The 7,279-nt window shown below is 40.2% G+C and overlaps 1 long non-coding RNA gene across 1 annotated transcript; it reads left to right on the top strand.

Annotated features, from left to right (window-relative positions):
• Positions 1–19: 19 nt before the first annotated feature.
• Positions 20–605, top strand: LOC119424474. The gene is made up of 3 exons (XR_005187514.1): positions 20–101; positions 182–440; positions 542–605. It is a non-coding gene; the product is annotated as an uncharacterized LOC119424474 (long non-coding RNA).
• The last annotated feature ends 6,674 nt before the right edge of the window (positions 606–7,279 follow it).

The raw sequence follows: 7,279 nt of genomic DNA, 5'->3' as shown, positions 1-7,279 counted from the left end.
AAATGCTGCAGTCCAGCCTCCAGAGGTGTCAGAAACAATGGAAAGTAACAAGACTGAGACTCCCCCCTCAACACAGACACAAAAAGTCTCTGTAAGGAAAGGTATGCAAAATATGAATGTATCCACATGAACTCTCTGCAAACTGGGAACATCTTTTAGACCCTGTCTTTCTTTGAATAAGGTAAACAACTTGTTAAATCCAAAGCTTCAAGCAAGAAACAAATCAGCTCTGCTGCCACTGAGACGGAAGCAGCTGTTCCTGAATCAGACCATCCTGAGTGTTCTGAGCAGCCGCAGTCCTCAGGAAACATCATGACTGAGCCACATGAAGGAGGTGGGGGTCATGCAGCCGCAGATAAAACTTTGACTGGAGGGAGAGAAGCTGACAAGAGAGTGACCTCACAAACCACACAAAGCTCCAGGAGCAGGCGTCAGAGCAAGTAAGAAACAAAACAGAACAATATGAATAATTTATCCAGTTTGTACGTTAGACGTGAGTCCACATATAATGTACGTGTTTTTTAAATTCTCTTTGTGACAGAAAAGCCGAAGGTTGTTCCTCTTTTTCTCCTTCCACAATCAAACCTCCATCTAGAAAAGCGACGAGTAAAAAAACGAGAACTGTCACTGCAGAAGCAAAAATATCTTCGTCAGAGCTGACAGCCTCCACATCTAAAGACGTTCCCACGCCGAGGTCTTCACAGCCATCAACAGAAGCCTGCTTAACATCTGTAACACCTCCAGATGTGGACATCGCCCAGACTGGGGACCGCCGGCTCAGCTGCTCACATTCCACTCCCAGTTCTCATCTCCGTACAGCTGAGGTAAGAGTCAGACGAGTTTATTAAAGATGGACAATTTGTTTGTCCACATTTACTTTTATTGCACATTTTCAACAATCTGAAACAATTAAAACAAGATAAACCAGTTCAGCCACCTGATTCTTCTAAGGAGACTCGATCTGCTGAGCTCCAGTTATCTTGGAGCACAAATTTCCTCCAGTGCTTAGAGCAGCAAAGAAAATAAAACGAAAGCTTTTACTGTAAGACGGATAAAAATATAAAAGGTAACATCACAGACGTGTTGGAGTACGTGTTGTGAATGAGACTCAACTCATTATCTCAGGATCTATTAACTGAATTATATTCACATATTTGTTAGCTAAGGTCAGTTAGCTGTGGCAGCCATCTTGAATCAGGTTGACTCCAAAAGTTAGACAGTTGTAGGTTCACATCCGGTGATGATTTAATGAGTTTTATAAAAATCTGTGCATCACTTCTGGAGGTACAGCAGCACCGTGAAGAACTATTCTTCCCTTTAATATTTATTTATTTATTGCATTCTTGTTTTCCACATTTAACTATTGCTGGCCAGCAAACAAATGTTAGACAAACATAACCTGAGTAAATACAAAACACAGTTTCAAATAATTTTTTTTTTCCCCTCTTCATTGTGGGAAAATCTGTCCAAACTAACCTGGCTCTGTGTCAAAAAGTAATTGCCTCGTAAACTTTAGAAGTAGTTGTGCCACCCTTGGAAGCAAACACTGTGATCTGTTTGTCATAACTCGTGATGATTCTTTGACATGGCTGACCGTAGTCCTGCTGCAGAACCCATGCGAGCTTCAGGTCTCAAATTGACAGCTGGACACTCTTCCCATTCCCAGACCATCACACTACCACCACCATGTTTGACTGTTGATATAACTTTCCTTTAAGATGTTAGTTTACACCAGATGTAATCGGACACACATCTTCCAAAAAGTTAAACTTTTGTCTCATCAGTACTCAAAACACTCGGGAATCTTTAAGACGTTTTTTTGGGCAACTGTAAGACGGTCTTTGTGTTTTTTGCTCAGCTGTGACTTTGGACTTGGACCTTGCTCTTTTTGCCTTTTGTTTCTTTTCTATTGTTGAATTAGGAACTCTGACCTTAACTGACAAGTCCTGCATAGGCACGTCGTGATAAACAATGAATCAATTAATCACATGATAAATGAATATTATCAATCTCATTTTCATTTATTGGCTTTATCGTTTCTTCATCTCTCTCTTTCTTCTGAAGACACTGGATGACAAAAAGTTCAACTCCGGTGCTCTTCACTGACCCCTCCTTTTCTCTTTTCTCTTTAAAATCTGTTTTAACCCTCCAAAATTGCGTTTTTGGATCATTAAAAGCAGCTAAGCTGAGAAGCTAAGCTACGAGCTAAGCTAACAAGCAGACCTTGGGGAAAAACCTCCGTCTTGTTGAGCTCCAAAATTCACATTGCCTTTGTGTAAAAAGTTGTTTTTCTCTGCAAAAAGAAGTTGAGAACTTGTTTACTGATTTTTTTTTTTTTTTAATTAAAAGCTTTGTGTGACAAATGATATGCTAAAGAGCTCAAACCACACCAAGCATCCGCCATGTCACGTCAAGGGCCCTCCCATTTTTCTTAGACACTCTGCTCATCTGTCCATCTTTTGGTTCAGTCTTATACTGCCATCTGGTGGTCAAAAAGAGGTACTACACTCAAAACAAATCAACATTTCTTCTAAAATTTGACAATTACTATTTATTGTTAAATTTCAAACAATATTATCCTTTATCGCAATAATTTCTGAGACAATTAATCGCCCATCAAAATGTTGTTTTCGTGACAGGACTAGTCCTGCAGATGTTCTGAGTTCTGTTGGGGCCTTCTGGATGAGTCGTCGATGCCTTCTTGAAATCAGTTTGTCAGGAAGCGTCACCTTTGTTCCATGTTTTCTCCCTTCATCAGTATCTCCCAGTGTGGTGTACTGGTCCCAAAGCCTTAGACGTCTCTCTGTAATTCTTTCCAGACTGACAGGTGTCAATGACTTTGTTACTCGTCTGTTGTGGAAAATGTTTTGAATCGACATGATGAGTTGCTTTTAGCCAACTGTATCTTGTCAGGCAGGTTTTGTTAACGTGATTTATTGATTGGCAGCAATAATGACTTGACGCAGCCAATTAAATAGAACGCAATTTAAAAAGAAATGTGGATAATTAGGTTAATTCACTAATTAAAGGGTGGAATTGGCGTAGTTGGCTTGACTTCTTCCCTTAATTAAATCATACTTTAAAAACTGCTGTAGTTTCACTCCAGTGATCTTTGAAAGCAAAATATAGTCGTTGCTCTGGGGTTGGATAAAAATATCTTCTATTCATCTTACTTACTTAAAGAAGCCACACTCGAGGACAAAAAAAAGATTTTTAACGGATTTTACTTGCAAGGACAGACTTTCACAACAGGTCGCAGACGTACCAGTCACCCAGTCAGGAGGATCTGCAGCGGGCAGTGTGTGAGAATTGTTTTTATAACCTCATCAGCTCTCGGCTCAGAGGCAGGCACTGATGACCTTGGCCACACAGCTGAACATGCAGGATCCAATCAGCTCCTCTTTCAGCTCTCTCTGCGAGAGAAAAGAACTCTCTGCTAACTCAAACACATGGTTCATGGGCAGTTAGCATTCTCAGACATATTAGTTAAAAACATCCATAAATGCTGACCAAAAATCCCAGACACTGGAACTTTTTGACAAGAAGGCAACAAGATGAAATTGTATCAGGATGAAAACAGTACTTCTTGAGTAAGGTGAGTTACGCACACATGATGAAGAATAATTTGTTTTTGTTCCAGGCTTCAACAAATGACTGTACAGAGGCCACTTGTGTTGAAGAGGAGCCTACCAGTGTGTCACATTACTTCTTGAGCGACATCTTCACAGAAGTAGACGACGGCTGAAAGCTGGAGCATGCGTGGCTTTTTAAATATTTTCCTGCATTATCTCTGTAAAGGTTTATTTAAGATTAAAATGATAATTTTTTACAGACAGTTGTGACCACGGATGGATCTTTACAAGCACTTTGACTCTACTTTCGTTCCAGTTTAGTCCTCACGTTTAGATGAAAAATGAAGAGTGAAACTATTTGGACTAAATGCTGGACGACACTTTGTTTCAGATTTTATGAGGCAGCTGTGAAAATGTAAATAATGTAAAGAAGTAAATGTTTCAGTATTATTTTCACCGTACAGTTCAAGTATTCAAACTGCAAAAATCTCTGGACAAAAAGATCCAATTCTCTCAAACAGTTTTCTCTTGTCTTTGATTTTAATAAAATGGATCCTGTCTAAAAGACATTTTGGTTCACTTCCTGTTTTTGTACCCGACACACCTTCACGTTACCTTTGATTATCCTGTGCAGTGCATCGATCACCAGGTCTCACTTTACTCTTCGACTTGTGTTGGAAAACACACGACAGCCAAATAACAAGAAGGAATGTTCTAGAGGCTGCGTGTGGATCAACCAGTCTTATGAACTGGCTGTATGGGACGATGAAGCTGTACAAAGAATAACCCAGTACATTTTAGAATAAAATGTTTTAGTATTACTCAGGTCTACAACATTTCTATTCAAGAAGCACATTTTGTAATTTTTTCTCCCACTAAACTAAACGTGTCCACCATGAAGTTGTTTTCATGCCGTGAGGTTAAACACACAGTCCCCTGAGTGTTTCATCAAAATGTGGGCGGAAAAGATGAAGCACCCACACCTTCCTCCACCCTTGTCTGCCACACTCTAGCCCTTTGAACAAGGCTCTTAACCCCCACCCTCTGCTCCCCCGGGCACCCTAGATAGCAGCTCTGCTTCACACAGAGGGCTGTGGTAGCTCGGTGGTCTGTGGTTGTGTCAGGAAGAACGTGGCATAAAAACAAATCCCAAGTCTTGGTGCGAGTTCACTCACTGTAGCACCTCCTGAGAAACGTTGCAGTTAACAAAACAAAGAATAAATGTTTGTTTAATAATATTCCTATAGAATATTATTTTCATAGCATCTGGTGACAACACACACGTTCATTAGATGACACATGAACTCAGCAAGGCAGGTCCAAAAGTCACAAACAGGGTTCACCCAACAGCCAAGACTATAGTCCAACAATGTTCAGTTAGGTCGTCTGGACGGTTTCTGTTTTATTTTTTATGTTTGCTGAAACGTTTCATCCAAAGGACTTCCTCAGTCTGAGGAACTGTTGGTAGCTCCTCAGATTGTAGAAGTCCTTAGGATGAAGGACGAACCGTCTCAGCAAGAACAAACAAACAAAGCAAACACTGTCCAGATGACCTGACTGAACATTGTTGGATTATTACCTGGATTATTGAGGATGAACTTTGGAGTCAAGACTATAAATAACACAGGACTTCATGTGGAAATCTTAAAAATTCATCTTGTAATATTCATATGAAAATCTGTCAAAAAACATGTCTAAACTAAAACTTGACTAATAGTAGTGGGATTGTTGATATCATCAGTGCTTATCCATTCTGACCATTAAATGTTAAGAAACAACTTTAAATTTGTGATGGGATCTTTAGGTATTTAAACTTTATCACATCTGGAATCATCTTAAAATTTAATTTATGTTTGTAATAATGTTCTAGTAAATATCTTTAATCTCAATTCTGCCTATAGAATGCTACTGAAATCCACAAAGAAGACATGGAAGCACAATTTGATTATAAGCTACAACAGCCTGCTGTAATTTGTGCCACATGACACAGGCTCAGCTTAAAAGCACAAACTGCTCCACAGGTGCAAAACGTACTTGATGCTCAAATAAAGAAACGACTCGGTATTATATAACAACTATTACATTTTTCGATTTACATAATGAAATCAAGCAACTGTTCTGCCTGGCCAAAAAAAAGTTGCCACCTGGATTTAACTAAGCAAATATGTACGAGCCTCCTGTTGGATAATTACTGCATGGGTGATTATCTTTCAGCTGCAACAAGTTATTTAACCCAACTGGTGCAATGAGTCGCTTCTCATTTCTTAAACAACCGTGTTGAAAGACGCATCGCGTGGTCCTGGAAAAGATGTCAGTCTGTTTGAGAAGGGTCAAATCATTGGCATGAAGCAGAGAAAACATCTAAGGCAGGGGTGTCAAACTCACTTACAAAAGGGGCCAAAATTAAAACCTTTTTCAAACTCAGGACCAATTTCAGAATCTACATTAACTCAAATCAGATCCCTAACATCTTCTCTTGGTCACAGGATCCTCAGCAAGAGTTTGACCGGTCTCATTTGATGTTCTCTGTTGTGCTTTCGACATCATAAATCTTACTGAGAAAATTCAAGAGATAGAAATATTTTACATTTCATCCTGATGCATGCTCAATAATCCAGGTATAAAAATCTAAAAAAGTTAAACCTGGTCCTCTGGACCTAGATTTAACTAGATTTGAATGTCCAGAGGACCAGATTTAACTTTTTTAGATTTTACATTTCACTTATCATCTTGGGGGCCGCATGTCGAGGGCCACATTTGGCCCCCAGGCCTTGAGTTTGACATATATGATCTAAGAAGATTGAAGAAACTACTGAAATTAGGTTAAGAACTGTCCAACACATTATTGAAAACTGGAAGGATAGTGGGGACCCATCGTCTTCGAGGAAGAAATGTGTCCGGAAAAAAAATCCTGAATGATCGTGATCAGTGATCACTTAAACGTTTGGTGAAATCAAATTGAAGAAAAACAACAGTAGCACTCAAGGCTACCCAGCTGTTCAGTCCCAGTCCCTTGAGTTCCTTCACATTGTGCGTGTGGAAATGCTCTTACTTTCACTATTAAACAAAGCCCTGAGTGCTGCTGTTGTTTTTCTTCTATTTGATTTCACCAAACGTTTAAGTGATCACTGAAAACCACTAATCAGTGAGGCTAACTGGAAAAAAAGGCTTCAGTTTGCTAGGGAGCATAAAGATTGGACTCTGGAGCAATGGAAGAAGGTCATGTGGTCTGAGGAGTCCAGATTTACCCTGTTCCAGAGTGAGGGGTGCATCAGGGTAAAAAGAGTGGCAGGTGAAGTGATGCACCCATCATGTCTAGTGTCTAGTCATCAATGCAAGATCTTGGTGAAAAATTAATGCAACACTGGACGGAAATAGATCTTGTGACATTGCAGAAGTTTATTAAAACAATGACACAGTGAATGCATGATGTAATCAAAGCTAAAGGCGGCCCAATGAAATATTAATGTGACCTTTTTATTTGGTGGTGACTTGGGGGGGGGGGGCAGGAAGTGTAATAAACTGTTCACATTTATAGAAGAAGCTCGATCATCCGGGAGGGACTCAGAGTAGAGCCGCTGCTTCTCCACGTCGAGAGGAGCCAGTTGAGGTGGCTTGGGCATCTGGTTAGGATTCCTCCTGGACGCCTCCCTGGTGAGGCGTTCCGGACACGTCCCACCGGAAGGAGGCCCAGACGAAGACCCAGG

Source organism: Nematolebias whitei, chromosome 18 (assembly GCF_014905685.2).
Source record: "Nematolebias whitei isolate Nwh7 chromosome 18, NemWhi1, whole genome shotgun sequence".
Classification (NCBI taxonomy): domain Eukaryota; kingdom Metazoa; phylum Chordata; class Actinopteri; order Cyprinodontiformes; family Rivulidae; genus Nematolebias; species Nematolebias whitei.
This window is presented reverse-complemented; position numbering and strand designations above follow the sequence as displayed.